The following is a 16,629-nucleotide window of genomic DNA, read 5'->3' on the forward strand; positions in this document are numbered from 1 at the left end:
CAGAAGTAAATCGGCGTTTAAGCTCCTGAAAGGCAGAAACAGCCGTGGAGGACCAATTCGTCACATCAGCGCCTTTCTTGGTCAAATCGGTCAGAGGTTTAACCACACTGGAGAAGTTGGCAATGAAACGACGATAAAAATTAGCAAAGCCCAAGAATTTCTGAAGGCTCTTCACAGATGTGGGCTGAATCCAATCATGAATGGCCTGAACCTTAACCGGATCCATTTCTATAGATGAGGGAGAAAAAATGAAACCCAAAAAAGAAACCTTCTACACTCCAAAGAGGCACTTTGACCCCTTCACAAATAAAGCATTATTACGGAGGATCTGAAATACCATCCTGACCTGTTTCACATGAGACTCCCAATCATTGGAAAAAATCAAAATATCATCCAAATATGCAACCATGAATTTATCAAGATAACTCCGAAAGATATCATGCATGAAGGATTGGAACACAGATGGGGCATTAGAGAGTCCGAATGGCATCACAAGGTATTCAAAATGGCCTTCAGGCATATTAAATGCAGTTTTCCATTTGTCACCCTGCTTGATACGAATAAGATTATATGCCCCTCGAAGGTCAATCTTAGTAAACCAGCTAGCCCCCTTAATCCTAGCAAACAAATCAGTAAGCAAAGGCAAGGGGTATTGAAATTTGACCGTGATCTTATTCAAGAGGCGATAATCAATACAGGGTCTCAAGGATCCATCCTTCTTGGCAACAAAAAAGAACCCCGCTCCCAACGGTGAAGAAGATGGCCGAATATGCCCTTTCTCCAAAGACTTCTTAATATAGCTCCGCATGGCGGCATGTTCAGGCACAGACAGGTTGAAAAGTCGACCCTTAGGGAACTTACAACCTGGAATCAAGTCAATAGCACAATCACAGTCCCTATGCGGTGGAAGGGAACTGGATTTGGGCTCATCGAATACATCCTGAAAGTCTGACAAAAACTCAGGAACTTCAGAAGAGGGGGAAGAGGAAATTGACATCAAAGGAACCTGATCATGAACCCCCTGACAACCCCAACTAGTCACAGACATGGATTTCCAGTCTAACACCGGATTATGTAGCTGTAACCATGGAAAACCCAGCACAATATCATCATGCAAATTATGCAACACCAGAAAACTACAATCTTCCTGATGGGCTGGCGCCATGCGCATGGTCAGCTGTGTCCAAAACTGAGGTTTATTTTTAGCCAACGGTGTAGCATCAATGCCCCTCAAAGGAAAAGGGTTCTGCAAAGGCTGCAAGGGAAAACCACAACGCCTGGCAAATTCTAAGTCCATTAAGTTCAGAGCGGCGCCTGAATCCACAAATGCCATGACAGAAAATGATGATAATGATCAAGGTCACAGATAACAGAAATTTAGGTTGTATAGTACTGATGGCAACAGAACTAGCGATTCTCTTAGTACACTTAGGGCAATCAGAAATAACATGAGCAGAATCGCCGCAGTAAAAACACAACCTATTCTGATGCCTGAATGTTTGACGTTCAGCTCTAGACAAAATCCTATCACACTGCATAGGCTCAGGCCTAGGAGCAGCATGAGAAGGACTCTGGAGATGGTCGTCCCTGTACTGACCGCAAACCCTGAACCTAGCAGCGCAACCAGAAGTAGCCGTGGGGGGTACCTAACACTCCCTAGACCCCTCAGCACAGCCTAAGATCTAACTACCCCTAAAGACAGAAACAGGAAACCTATCTTGCCTCAGAGAAAATCCCCAAAGGATAGATAGCCCCCCACAAATATTGACTGTGAGAGGAGAGGAAAATAACATACGCAGATATGAAATCAGATTTTAGCATAGGAGGCCATACTAGCTAAAAAGAAAGAAAAGAACAGAGTACTATGCGGTCAGTATAAAAACGCTAGAAAATATCCACCACAGAAGATACGAATCACCACATCTGACTAAAGACATGGGGGTGTATCTGCATCTCCAGAGAAATAGCCAGGCTGCAAAAAATCCTTCACAGAGAAAACTGGACAAGGCAAAAACATGAACATGCACAGAACTATTAAGGTCCACAGCAGGTGGACAGCAAAAACAAAGCCAGGACTTATCTTTGTAGAAAAGCACAGCAAACTGGAGAGACCAGCAGGGAAGTGAATCCTGCAAGAACAATGAACAACTGCCACTGACTAAAGGATCCTGCAAAGCTATATACCCCAGTCAGTCCTGCAATTAGTAGATACACATGTCCACTCCTGCAATCCAGGCACAACTGCATTACCATCTACAACCACCGGAGGGAGCCCAAAAGCTGAATTCACAACACTTGTGCTTCGGGCTTCCAATGCCTTCATGTGGTGATCTGATTAGGTATTCATCAGTATGGCTTCTGACAGGTCACTGATACCTCACTTAAATAAGGCAGCACACTGCGGCGCTAAAACATGCATACATGAAACATGAAAATTGAACTGCATTACTGCACTAGAAATATGAAAAAACGAGAGCGCTTAGCGCATAAATTGGCTAATTCATGTGTACCTGGTAGTCACATTAGAGCATCTCTCGTATACCAGGTCCTAGACTTTCTGTTGTGAATTCTGTGGCAGAGTTCACTCCTGTGGTCACAAGTGGTACTTCGGCTGATTCTCTCTGGGATCTTCCGTTTGTGGAGGAAGGTGGTACTGCAGCTTCTGAGTTTCCTTCCTCAGGTGATCTGGTGAGCTCATTAGCTTCTTCTCTACTTAACTCCACCTGATGCTTTGATCTATGCTTCCTGTCAATGTTTCAGTGTGGGACTTGTTTTTTCCCTGGATCATTCCTGTGGCCTGCTGCTCTGCAAAGCTAAGTTTTGCTTATGTTATTTTGTTGCTATTTTTCTGTCCAGCTTGCTTTATTGGTTTTTCTCGCCTGCTGGAAGCTCTGAGACGCAGAGGGACCACCTCCGTACCGTTAGTCGGTGCGGAGGGTCTTTTTGGTCTCCTCTGCGTGGTTTTTTATAGGTTTTTGTGCTGACCGCAAAGTTATCTTCCCTATCCTCGTTCTGTTCAGCTAGTCGGGCCTCACTTTGCTAAATCTGTTTCATCTCTATGTTTGTGTTTTCATCTTACTCACAGTCATTATATGTGGGGGGCTGCCTTTTCCTTTGGGGAATTTCTCTGAGGCAAGGTAGGCTTATTTTTCTATCTTCAGGATTAGCTAGTTTCTCAGGCTGTGACGAGGCGCCTAGGTTCTGGTCAGGAGCGCTCCACGGCTACCTTTAGTGTGGTTTGATAGGCTTAGGGATTGCGGTCTGCAGAGTTCCCACGTCTCAGAGCTCGTTCTATTATTTTGGGTTATTGTCAGTTCACTGTATGTGCTCTGACCTCCATGTCCATTGTGATTCTGAATTGCCTTTCATAACAGTACAGGAAGCCAAAAGTGCTAATGATTCTCAATAGAGGGAAAAAAGAAGTTCTGAGACCATTTTTTTTTTCTTGCACTGTGTTTTGTCTTTTTTTTCCCCTAGACATTTGGGTGGTTCAGGACACAGGTGTAGCAGTGGACATTAAAGGTCTGTCTTCATGTGTGGATCAGCTCACGGCAAGAGTTCAAAATATTCAAGATTTTGTGGTCCAGAATTCTTTGCTTGAACCGAGAATTCCTACTCCAGATTTGTTTTATGGAGATAGAACTAAATTTCTGAGTTTCAAAAATAATTGTAAACTATTTCTGGCTTTGAAACCTCGCTCTTCTGGTGACCCAATTCAACAGGTTAGGATCGTCATTTCTTTTTTGCGCGGCGACCCTCAGGACTGGGCGTTTTCTCTTGCGTCAGGAGATCCTGCATTGAGTAATATCGATGCGTTTTTCCTGGCGCTTGGGTTGCTGTACGATGAGCCTAATTCAGTGGATCAGGCAGAAAAAAATTTGCTGGCTCTTTGTCAGGCTCAGGATGAGATAGAGGTATATTGTCAGAAATTTAGAAAGTGGTCAGTGCTCACTCAATGGAATGAATCTGCGCTGGCAGCAATATTCAGAAAGGGTCTCTCTGAAGCCCTTAAGGATGTCATGGTGGGATTTCCTATGCCTGCTGGTTTGAATGAGTCTATGTCTTTGGCCATTCAGATCGGTCGACGCTTGCGTGAGCGTAAACCTGTGCACCATTTGGCGGTATTACCTGAGCTTAAACCTGAGCCTATGCAGTGTGATAGGACCTTGACCAGAGTTGAACGGCAAGAACATAGACGTCTGAATGGTCTGAGTTTCTACTGTGGTGATTCCACTCATGCTATCTCTGATTGTCCTAAGCGCACTAAGCGGTTCGCTAGGTCTGCCACCATTGGTACTGTACAGTCAAAATTTCTTCTGTCCGTTACCTTGATCTGCTCTTTGTCATCATATTCTGTCATGGCATTTGTGGATTCAGGCGCTGCCCTGAATTTGATGGACTTGGAATATGCTAAGCGTTGTGGGTTTTTCTTGGAGCCCTTGCAGTGTCCTATTCCATTGAGAGGAATTGATGCTACGCCTTTGGCCAAGAATAAGCCTCAATACTGGACCCAGCTGACCATGTGCATGGCTCCTGCACATCAGGAGGTTATTCGCTTTCTGGTGTTGCATAATCTGCATGATGTGGTCGTGTTGGGGTTGCCATGGCTACAAGCCCATAATCCAGTATTAGATTGGAAATCCATGTCGGTGTCCAGCTGGGGTTGTCAGGGGGTACATGGTGATGTTCCATTTCTGTCAATTTCGTCATCCACTCCTTCTGAGGTCCCAGAGTTCTTGTCTGATTACCGGGATGTATTTGATGAGCCCAAGTCCAATGCCCTACCTCCGCATAGGGATTGTGATTGTGCTATCAATTTGATTCCTGGTAGTAAATTCCCAAAAGGTCGATTGTTTAATTTGTCCGTGCCTGAGCAGACCGCTATGCGCAGTTATGTGAAGGAATCCCTGGAGAAGGGGCATATTCGCCCGTCATCGTCGCCATTAGGAGCAGGGTTCTTTTTTGTAGCCAAGAAGGATGGTTCGCTGAGACCTTGTATAGATTACCGCCTTCTTAATAAGATCACGGTTAAATTTCAGTACCCCTTGCCATTGTTATCTGATCTGTTTGCTCGGATTAAGGGGGCTAGTTGGTTCACAAAGATAGATCTTCGTGGTGCGTATAATCTGGTGCGAATTAAGCAAGGTGATGAATGGAAAACTGCATTTAATACGCCCGAGGGTCATTTTGAGTATCTCGTGATGCCGTTCGGACTTGCCAATGCTCCATCAGTGTTTCAGTCCTTTATGCATGACATCTTCCGAGAGTACCTGGATAAATTCCTGATTGTGTACTTGGATGACATTTTGATCTTCTCGGATGATTGGGAGTCTCATGTGAAGCAGGTCAGAACGGTTTTTCAGGTCCTGCGTGCTAATTCTTTGTTTGTGAAGGGATCAAAGTGTCTCTTTGGTGTGCAGAAGGTTTCATTTTTGGGGTTCATCTTTTCCCCTTCTACTATCGAGATGGATCCTGTTAAGGTCCAAGCCATCCATGATTGGACTCAGCCGACATCTCTGAAAAGTCTGCAAAAGTTCCTGAGCTTTGCTAATTTTTATCGTCGCTTCATCTGCAATTTTTCTAGTATTGCTAAACCATTGACCGATTTGACCAAGAAGGGTGCTGATGTGGTCAATTGGTCTTCTGCTGCTGTGGAAGCTTTTCAAGAGTTGAAGCGTCGTTTTTCTTCTGCCCCTGTGTTGTGTCAACCAGATGTTTCTCTTCCGTTCCAGGTCGAGGTTGATGCTTCTGAGATTGGAGCAGGGGCTGTTTTGTCGCAGAGAGGTTCTGGTTGCTCAGTGATGAAACCATGCGCTTTCTTTTCCAGGAAGTTTTCGCCTGCTGAGCATAATTATGATGTGGGCAACCGAGAGTTGCTGGCCATGAAGTGGGCATTCGATGGAGTGGCGTCATTGGCTTGAAGGAGCTAAGCATCGCGTGGTGGTATTGACTGATCATAAGAACTTGACTTATCTCGAGTCTGCCAAGCGCTTGAATCCTAGACAAGCTCGTTGGTCGTTGTTTTTTGCCCGTTTTGACTTTGTGATTTCGTACCTTCCGGGCTCTAAAAATGTGAAGGCGGATGCTCTGTCTAGGAGTTTTGTACCCGACTCTCCGGGTTTATCTGAGCCGGCGGGTATCCTCAAGGAAGGAGTAATTGTGTCTGCCATCTCCCCTGATTTGCGGCGGGTGCTGCAAAAATTTCAGGCTAATAAACCTGATCGTTGCCCAGCGGAGAAACTGTTTGTCCCTGATAGGTGGACGAATAGAGTTATCTCTGAACTTCATTGTTCGGTGTTGGCTGGTCATCCTGGAATCTTTGGTACCAGAGAGTTAGTGGCTAGATCCTTTTGGTGGCCCTCTCTGTCGCGGGATGTGCGTACTTTTGTGCAGTCCTGTGGGATTTGTGCTCGGGCTAAGCCCTGCTGTTCTCGTGCCAGTGGGTTGCTTTTGCCCTTGCCGGTCCCGAAGAGGCCTTGGACACATACAGTGGGGCAAAAAAGTATTTAGTCAGTCAGCAATAGTGCAAGTTCCACCACTTAAAAAGATGAGAGGCGTCTGTAATTTACATCATAGGTAGACCTCAACTATGGGAGACAAACTGAGAAAAAAAAATCCAGAAAATCACATTGTCTGTTTTTTTAGCAATTTATTTGCATATTATGGTGGAAAAGAAGTATTTGGTCAGAAACAAAATTTCATCTCAATACTTTGTAATATATCCTTTGTTGGCAATGACAGAGGTCAAACGTTTTCTGTAAGTCTTCACAAGGTTGCCACACACTGTTGTTGGTATGTTGGCCCATTCCTCCATGCAGATCTCCTCTACAGCAGTGATGTTTTTGGCTTTTCGCTTGGCAACACGGACTTTCAACTCCCTCCAAAGGTTTTCTATAGGGTTGAGATCTGGAGACTGGCTAGGCCACTCCAGGACCTTGAAATGCTTCTTACGAAGCCACTTCTTCGTTGCCCTGGCGATGTGCTTTGGATCATTGTCATGTTGAAAGACCCAGCCACGTTTCATCTTCAATGCCCTTGCTGATGGAAGGAGGTTTGCACTCAAAATCTCACGATACATGGCCCCATTCATTCTTTCATGTACCCGGATCAGTCGTCCTGGCCCCTTTGCAGAGAAACAGCCCCAAAGCATGATGTTTTCACCACCATGCTTTACAGTAGGTATGGTGTTTGATGGATGCAACTCAGTATTCTTTTTCCTCCAAACACAGCAAGTTGTGTTTCTACCAAACAGTTCCAGTTTGGTTTCATCAGACCATAGGAAATTCTCCCAAAACTACTCTGGATCATCCAAATGCTCTCTAGCAAACTTCAGACGGGCCCGGACATGTACTGGCTTAAGCAGTGGGACACGTCTGGCACTGCAGGATCTGAGTCCATGGTGGCGTAGTGTGTTACTTATGGTAGGCCTTGTTACATTGGTCCCAGCTCTCTGCAGTTCATTCACTAGGTCCCCCCGCGTGGTTCTGGGATTTTTGCTCACCGTTCTTGTGATCATTCTGACCCCACGGGGTGGGATTTTGCGTGGAGCCCCAGATCGAGGGAGATTATCAGTGGTCTTGTATGTCTTCCATTTTCTAATTATTGCTCCCACTGTTGATTTCTTCACTCCAAGCTGGTTGGCTATTGCAGATTCAGTCTTCCCAGCCTGGTGCAGGGCTACAATTTTGTTTCTGGTGTCCTTTGACAGCTCTTTGGTCTTCACCATAGTGGAGTTTGGAGTCAGACTGTTTGAGGGTGTGCACAGGTGTCTTTTTATACTGATAACAAGTTTAATCAGGTGCCATTACTACAGGTAATGAGTGGAGGAAAGAGGAGACTCTTAAAGAAGAAGTTACAGGTCTGTGAGAGCCAGAAATCTTGATTGTTTGTTTCTGACCAAATACTTATTTTCCACCATAATATGCAAATAAAATGTTAAAAAAACAGACAATGTGATTTTCTGGATTTTTTTTTCTCAGTTTGTCTCCCATAGTTGAGGTCTACCTATGATGTAAATTACAGACGCCTCTCATCTTTTTAAGTGGTGGAACTTGCACTATTGCTGACTGACTAAATACTTTTTTGCCCCACTGTATCTCTATGGATTTTATTTCTGACCTTCCCGTTTCTCAAAAGATGTCAGTCATTTGGGTGGTCTGTGATCGCTTTTCTAAGATGGTCCATCTGGTACCCTTGTCTAAATTGCCTTCCTCCTCTGATTTGGTGCCTTTGTTCTTCCAGCATGTGGTTCGTTTGCATGGCATTCCAGAGAATATTGTTTCTGACAGAGGTTCCCAGTTTGTTTTGAGGTTTTGGCGAGCCTTTTGTGGTAGGATGGGCATTGACTTGTCTTTTTCCTCGGCTTTCCATCCTCAGACTAATGGCCAGACTGAGCGAACCAATCAGACCTTGGAAACATATCTGAGGTGCTTTGTTTCTGCTGATCAGGATGACTGGGTGTCCTTTTTGCCTTTGGCTGAGTTCGCCCTTAATAATCGGGCCAGCTCGGCTACCTAGGTTTTTCTGCAATTCTGGGTTCCATCCTCGTTTCTCTTCTGGACAGGTTGAGTCTTCGGACTGTCCTGGTGTGGATACTGTGGTGGACAGGTTGCAGCAGATTTGGACTCAGGTAGTGGACAATTTGACCTTGTCCCAGGAGAAGGCTCAACTTTTCGCTAATCGCAGACGCCGTGTGGGTCCTCGACTTCGTGTTGGGGATCTGGTTTGGTTATCTTCTCGTCATATTCCTATGAAAGTTTCCTCTCCTAAGTTTAAACCTCGTTTTATTGGTCCGTATAGGATTTCTGAGGTTCTTAATCCTGTGTCTTTTCGTCTGACCCTTCCAGATTCTTTTTCCATACATAACGTATTCCATAGGTCATTGTTGCGGAGATACGTGGCACCTATGGTTCCATCTGTTGAGCCTCCTGCCCCGATTTTGGTGGAGGGGGAATTGGAGTATATTGTGGAGAAGATTTTGGATTCTCGTGTTTCAAGACGGAAACTCCAGTATCTGGTTAAATGGAAGGGTTATGCTCAGGAGGATAATTCCTGGGTTTTTGCCTCTGATGTCCATGCTCCCGATCTTGTTCGTGCCTTTCATGTGGCTCATCCTGGTCGGCCTGGGGGCTCTGGTGAGGGTTCGGTGACCCCTCATCAAGGGGGGGGTACTGTTGTGAATTCTGTGGCAGAGTTCACTCCTGAGGTCACAAGTGGTACTTCGGCTGATTCTCTCTGGGATCTTCCGTTTGTGGAGGAAGGTGGTACTGCAGCTTCTGAGTTTCCTTCCTCAGGTGATCTGGTGAGCTCATTAGCTTCTTCTCTACTTAACTCCACCTGATGCTTTGATCTATGCTTCCTGTCAGTGTTTCAGTGTGGGACTTGTTTTTTCCCTGGATCATTCCTGTGGCCTGCTGCTCTGCAAAGCTAAGTTTTGCTTATGTTATTTTGTTGCTATTTTTCTGTCCAGCTTGCTTTATTGGTTTTTCTCGCCTGCTGGAAGCTCTGAGACGCAGAGGGACCACCTCCGTACCGTTAGTCGGTGCGGAGGGTCTTTTTGGTCTCCTCTGCGTGGTTTTTTATAGGTTTTTGTGCTGACCGCAAAGTTATCTTCCCTATCCTCGTTCTGTTCAGCTAGTCGGGCCTCACTTTGCTAAATCTGTTTCATCTCTATGTTTGTGTTTTCATCTTACTCACAGTCATTATATGTGGGGGGCTGCCTTTTCCTTTGGGGAATTTCTCTGAGGCAAGGTAGGCTTATTTTTCTATCTTCAGGATTAGCTAGTTTCTCAGGCTGTGACGAGGCGCCTAGGTTCTGGTCAGGAGCGCTCCACGGCTACCTTTAGTGTGGTTTGATAGGCTTAGGGATTGCGGTCTGCAGAGTTCCCACGTCTCAGAGCTCGTTCTATTATTTTGGGTTATTGTCAGTTCACTGTATGTGCTCTGACCTCCATGTCCATTGTGATTCTGAATTGCCTTTCATAACAACTTTCCTTTCCTCGCTGAGAATAAACGTCTTCATCTGAATGGGTACCTGAAACCTCTTCTTAGGCTAAATTTCTCTCGCTCTGTGGAGGGGTAATGGACCTGCTGCGATTAAAACACCTGTGGCTAAGAAGGTTTATTCTCAGCGATGAAAGGAAAGTCTAGGACCTGGGATACGAGAGATGCCCTAATGTGGCTACCAGGTACACATGAATTGGCCAATTTATGCACTAAACGCTCTAATTTTTTCATATTTCTAGTGAATTAATGCAGTTCAATGTTCATGTTTGCATGTTTTAGTGCCGCAGTGTGCTGCCTTATTTATTTGACTATATATGAGTTGGTGACTCTAGGTTCAGCACCTGTTCACACTTAGTCTATGTTTGGATGTGACGGTCAGTTTTTTGAAACTGATACCTCACTGACCTGCCCCCTAGTTTACATAATGATATATTATATATACATACTGAAAAAAAGAAAACCTTTCTGCAGGCAGGCGCCAGCCGTGGCACCTATATTGCAGCATAATTGCATATGTGCATTGTATATAATTAATATGTGTTGAAGTTCTCCTGATATTCCCCCCCAAAAAAATCCGGCCTCGATTGTGCAGTAGCAGCTATCTGTGGTCCAATAGCTGCTATTGCGCAGGCGCTGGCAGCGCCATCTTGCTAGAAGAAGAATTGGAAATAGCTGCTATTGTGCATGTGTCGGCGGCGCCATCTTGGAGGAGGATTGTTTTTTCTTCTCCTGCAAGATGGCAGCTATTGGTGATCACCGATAGCTGCTACTGCGCAGGTGCCAGTGGCGCCATCTTGGAGCAGGAAATTTTTTTGGGGGGAAAATCAGGAGAACCTCAACACATACAGTATTGATTATGATATAGAAGGGTTAATAGTTTGCCTTTAGCTACCTTGCCTTTAAGTGCCTTTTGCCTTTAAGTGTTAGAATTACTAGAATCTGTTGACTCAGTAGTCTGACGGTCTCCTCTTCAAGGAGACTGTACTTCTTATCATGTATGTTCTGAAGAGTCAGTACAACATATTCTGGGTTATGGTAAATAAAGTATGACCCTGGGTGATGGTGGGGGCTACATGAGTTACATTGAAATGCATTATGTGTAAATGGTATAAAATATTGCTTCTTGCTCTATTACTTCAGATAAAAGTGACTTGCTCACAGGATATGTGTGAGGTGTCTTTTTGTCTCCAAGCGCGCTTGTAAAATGACGGGCTTAACTCCACAATTTGGCCCTCACTGGTGATCTGTCAGCTGACATTTGGGTCAGAATGAAAAACAGCTATAACAGTTTTGGCGCCCAACCCGGGCCGTGTATCCAGCCTGTTCGGAATCCGTATGGGGGAGCTTCTGGGAGATTGGACATGCAAAACACCAGCTGCAGCAAGGTGAGAAAAATTATTCTTACAAACCTGTTTTGCACTTGCAATCTCTCATCTGGATCTCTCCATACCTCTGGGTAAAAGGCTGCGAGCATGGTTCAAAGAATCCACATCACCAGTGAGTTTTGTGTTTTGTCTGTTTATGTCCGTATGAGAGTTGAATAATAGAGTTATAAGATGATAATTGTTATCTGTATCATTTGTCAGTATCCTAATTTGTTGTGTATTTGCGTAGTGTGTAATACAGAGCTGGGATAGACTCTGTGCAGTGTTGTTATTTTGGTCATTTTGGATTGGCAGTACATTATATGAAGCTGTATTTTGTATTAAGGCCGTGGTTTTTGTTGTGTGGCCTTAAAGTGCTTTCAGAGTGTCAGTGGACACTGCTGCAGTTTTTGTTATATAGAGTTATAGAGTTATATAGAGTTGTGTTAATTCCAAAGTGCAAAATAGGCAGGCTGTGTGAACCTTGTATGTATGTATGTCTATGAGAACTCTGAATGAGATGACAGGTGAGTAAATAAGTATAAGGAATAAACATAAATCCCTGATTGATTAGGGGTTCAGTTAGGTGTGGTCCTCTGTATGTGACAGAAGACATTATTCAGCGCAGTTTGAGCTGAATTAGGTGGAGTGATTGAGATAAGGGATTTTCTTCTTGTAAAAATCAACTGAAAGTGAAAGGAAAAGAAACAACAATCCCTATGTATGTATGAGTGATCACATAAGTATCATTACTTATCTAACTGTTGTTAATTGTCCAGGACGAATGAGTTGTGGATATTTTTAATGTACATTTAATTTACATCTGAGATTCAGTGAAACCCGTGTTATGTGTAGTTTGACATTGGATAGGTTTCTATATGTGTTTTGGCGGTCAGAATCAGCTTATTCAAGTTGTGCAGTGATCTGCCTGTATAGAGAAACTGTTTTTAATTCCGAGAGAATGAATGTTTTGTAGAGATTAAGTTTGAAAACTGCTGCATTCTTTTTGTGTGTGTGTAAGACTCACCAAGCTCTTATCAGCGCTGATGGGAGGGGTAAGCTGAGCCCCTGCGCGACTTGCTTGAGACTTCTCCCTTTTGTGCTGTGGGCCAGAGGAAGGGGGGCCACATAGCTACATTCTAAAGTTTCTCTGTCTTTGGTTTAGTACACGCTGAGAGATTTGTGTTTAAAGCAATAAGTACTGTAGGTATTGAAGAAAAAGGGAATGTTGTACAATTGAAGTTGGAAATTGAAAGTGAAAAAGGTAGAATTGTGCCTATTTTAGAGGAAACTTAAAGTGATTGAAAAGATTGGTAAAAGATTCACCTGCTTCAAGTTGAGTGATTGATATATAGCAAATTGAGGATCAACAGAGGAGGTAGCCAACTGCACGGCTGATGTAATAGGTGGTGTAACCTGCTACAGTCAGCCTACGGCAAATTGGTGGTGTAACCTTGCCGTCCATGGAGCTGTGCTAGCCAGCTGATCTACCGAGTGGTAGGTGGTTAACCTGCTCGCTAGAATCCTTTAGGTCTACCGAGTGGTAGGTGGTGTAACCTGCTCGCTAAACCTTGACACTCACTCTGACTTGTCACGTGTTGCAACCCTGGTTTAAGGCAAGGCACACTAATAAAGGGCATTTTTAGAGGTGAGTGTCTGAGCGGATAAGTTGAAGCCATGGGCAACTTATTCTGTGTGCATTTCAAAAACCTGACCTTCACATCCAAACATAGACTGAGTGAGAACAGGTGCTGAACCCAGAGTCGCCAACTCGTATATAGTTAAGTAAATAGGGCAGCACACTGCAGCGCCAAAACATGCAAACTTGAAAACACGAAATTTGAACTGCATTACTGCACTAGAAATATGAAAAATGAGAGCTTTTAGCGCATAAAAATGGCCATATTTATGTGTACCTCGTAGCCACTTTACGGCATCTCTCTTATACGAGGTCCTACGCTTGACCTACCTCGCTGAGAATAAACGTCTCCATCTGAATGGGTACATGTGAAACCTCTTCTTGGACTCAAATTCTCTCTCTCTGTGGAGGGGTATTGGACCTACTATAATTAAAACACCTGTGGCTAGGAGGCGGGGAGTGCACGATCAGAAGGCTAAAGAATACATTTCAAAAACCTGACCTGCACATCCAAACATAGACTGAGTATGAACAGGTGCTGAACCCAGAGTCGCCAACTCGTATATAGTTAAGTAAATAGGGCAGCACACTGCAGCGCCAAAACATGCAAACTTGAAAACACGAAATTTGAACTGCATTACTGCACTAGAAATATGAAAAATGAGAGCTTTTAGCGCATAAAAATGGCCATATTTATGTGTACCTCGTAGCCACTTTACGGCATCTCTCTTATACGAGGTCCTACGCTTGACCTACCTCGCTGAGAATAAACGTCTCCATCTGAATGGGTACATGTGAAACCTCTTCTTGGACTCAAATTCTCTCTCTCTGTGGAGAGAGAGAATTTGAGTCCAAGAAGAGGTTTCACATGTACCCATTCAGATGGAGACGTTTATTCGTGTTTATTCGTGTTTTCAAGTTTGCATGTTTTGGCGCTGCAGTGTGCTGCCCTATTTACTTAACTATATACGAGTTGGCGACTCTGGGTTCAGCACCTGTTCACACTCAGTCTATGTTTGGATGTGCAGGTCAGGTTTTTGAAATGTATTCTTTAGCCTTCTGATCGTGCACTCCCCGCCTCCTAGCCACAGGTGTTTTAATTATAGTAAGTCCAATACCCCTCCACAGAGAGAGAGAATTTGAGTCCAAGAAGAGGTTTCACATGTACCCATTCAGATGGAGACGTTTATTCTCAGCGAGGTAGGTCAAGCGTAGGACCTCGTATAAGAGAGATGCCGTAAAGTGGCTACGAGGTACACATAAATATGGCCATTTTTATGCGCTAAAAGCTCTCATTTTTCATATTTCTAGTGCAGTAATGCAGTTCAAATTTCGTGTTTTCAAGTTTGCATGTTTTGGCGCTGCAGTGTGCTGCCCTATTTACTTAACTATATACGAGTTGGCGACTCTGGGTTCAGCACCTGTTCACACTCAGTCTATGTTTGGATGTGCAGGTCAGGTTTTTGAAATGTATTCTTTAGCCTTCTGATCGTGCACTCCCCGCCTCCTAGCCACAGGTGTTTTAATTATAGTAGGTCCAATACCCCTCCACAGAGAGAGAGAATTTGAGTCCAAGAAGAGGTTTCACATGTACCCATTCAGATGGAGACGTTTATTCTCAGCGAGGTAGGTCAAGCGTAGGACCTCGTATAAGAGAGATGCCGTAAAGTGGCTACGAGGTACACATAAATATGGCCATTTTTATGCGCTAAAAGCTCTCATTTTTCATATTTCTAGTGCAGTAATGCAGTTCAAATTTCGTGTTTTCAAGTTTGCATGTTTTGGCGCTGCAGTGTGCTGCCCTATTTACTTAACTATATACGAGTTGGCGACTCTGGGTTCAGCACCTGTTCACACTCAGTCTATGTTTGGATGTGCAGGTCAGGTTTTTGAAATGTATTCTTTAGCCTTCTGATCGTGCACTCCCCGCCTCCTAGCCACAGGTGTTTTAATTATAGTAGGTCCAATACCCCTCCACAGAGAGAGAGAATTTGAGTCCAAGAAGAGGTTTCACATGTACCCATTCAGATGGAGACGTTTATTCTCAGCGAGGTAGGTCAAGCGTAGGACCTCGTATAAGAGAGATGCCGTAAAGTGGCTACGAGGTACACATAAATATGGCCATTTTTATGCGCTAAAAGCTCTCATTTTTCATATTTCTAGTGCAGTAATGCAGTTCAAATTTCGTGTTTTCAAGTTTGCATGTTTTGGCGCTGCAGTGTGCTGCCCTTTTTACTTAACTATATACGAGTTGGCGACTCTGGGTTTAGCACCTTTTCACACTCAGTCTATGTTTGGATGTGCAGGTCAGGTTTTTGAAATCTATTCTTTAGCCTTCTGATCGTGCACTCCCCGCCTCCTAGCCACAGGTGTTTTAATTATAGTAGGTCCAATACCCCTCCACAGAGAGAGAGAATTTGAGTCCAAGAAGAGGTTTCACATGTACCCATTCAGATGGAGACGTTTATTCTCAGCGAGGTAGGTCAAGCGTAGGACCTCGTATAAGAGAGATGCCGTAAAGTGGCTACGAGGTACACATAAATATGGCCATTTTTATGCGCTAAAAGCTCTCATTTTTCATATTTCTAGTGCAGTAATGCAGTTCAAATTTCGTGTTTTCAAGTTTGCATGTTTTGGCGCTGCAGTGTGCTGCCCTATTTACTTAACTATATACGAGTTGGCGACTCTGGGTTCAGCACCTGTTCACACTCAGTCTATGTTTGGATGTGCAGGTCAGGTTTTTGAAATGTATTCTTTAGCCTTCTGATCGTGCACTCCCCGCCTCCTAGCCACAGGTGTTTTAATTATAGTAGGTCCAATACCCCTCCACAGAGAGAGAGAATTTGAGTCCAAGAAGAGGTTTCACATGTACCCATTCAGATGGAGACGTTTATTCTCAGCGAGGTAGGTCAAGCGTAGGACCTCGTATAAGAGAGATGCCGTAAAGTGGCTACGAGGTACACATAAATATGGCCATTTTTATGCGCTAAAAGCTCTCATTTTTCATATTTCTAGTGCAGTAATGCAGTTCAAATTTCGTGTTTTCAAGTTTGCATGTTTTGGCGCTGCAGTGTGCTGCCCTATTTACTTAACTATATACGAGTTGGCGACTCTGGGTTCAGCACCTGTTCACACTCAGTCTATGTTTGGATGTGCAGGTCAGGTTTTTGAAATGTATTCTTTAGCCTTCTGATCGTGCACTCCCCGCCTCCTAGCCACAGGTGTTTTAATTATAGTAGGTCCAATACCCCTCCACAGAGAGAGAGAATTTGAGTCCAAGAAGAGGTTTCACATGTACCCATTCAGATGGAGACGTTTATTCTCAGCGAGGTAGGTCAAGCGTAGGACCTCGTATAAGAGAGATGCCGTAAAGTGGCTACGAGGTACACATAAATATGGCCATTTTTATGCGCTAAAAGCTCTCATTTTTCATATTTCTAGTGCAGTAATGCAGTTCAAATTTCGTGTTTTCAAGTTTGCATGTTTTGGCGCTGCAGTGTGCTGCCCTATTTACTTAACTATATACGAGTTGGCGACTCTGGGTTCAGCACCTGTTCACACTCAGTCTATGTTTGGATGTGCAGGTCAGGTTTTTGAAATGTATTCTTTAGCCTTCTGATC

The 16,629-nt window shown here is 44.1% G+C and overlaps 1 protein-coding gene across 1 annotated transcript in view; it reads right to left on the minus strand.

Annotated features, from left to right (window-relative positions):
- Positions 1-16,629, minus strand: part of MTTP (microsomal triglyceride transfer protein) — a 158,476-nt gene that overhangs the window by 26,340 nt on the left and 115,507 nt on the right. The window lies entirely within an intron of this gene.

Source organism: Ranitomeya imitator, chromosome 1 (assembly GCF_032444005.1).
Source record: "Ranitomeya imitator isolate aRanImi1 chromosome 1, aRanImi1.pri, whole genome shotgun sequence".
Lineage (NCBI taxonomy): Eukaryota > Metazoa > Chordata > Amphibia > Anura > Dendrobatidae > Ranitomeya > Ranitomeya imitator.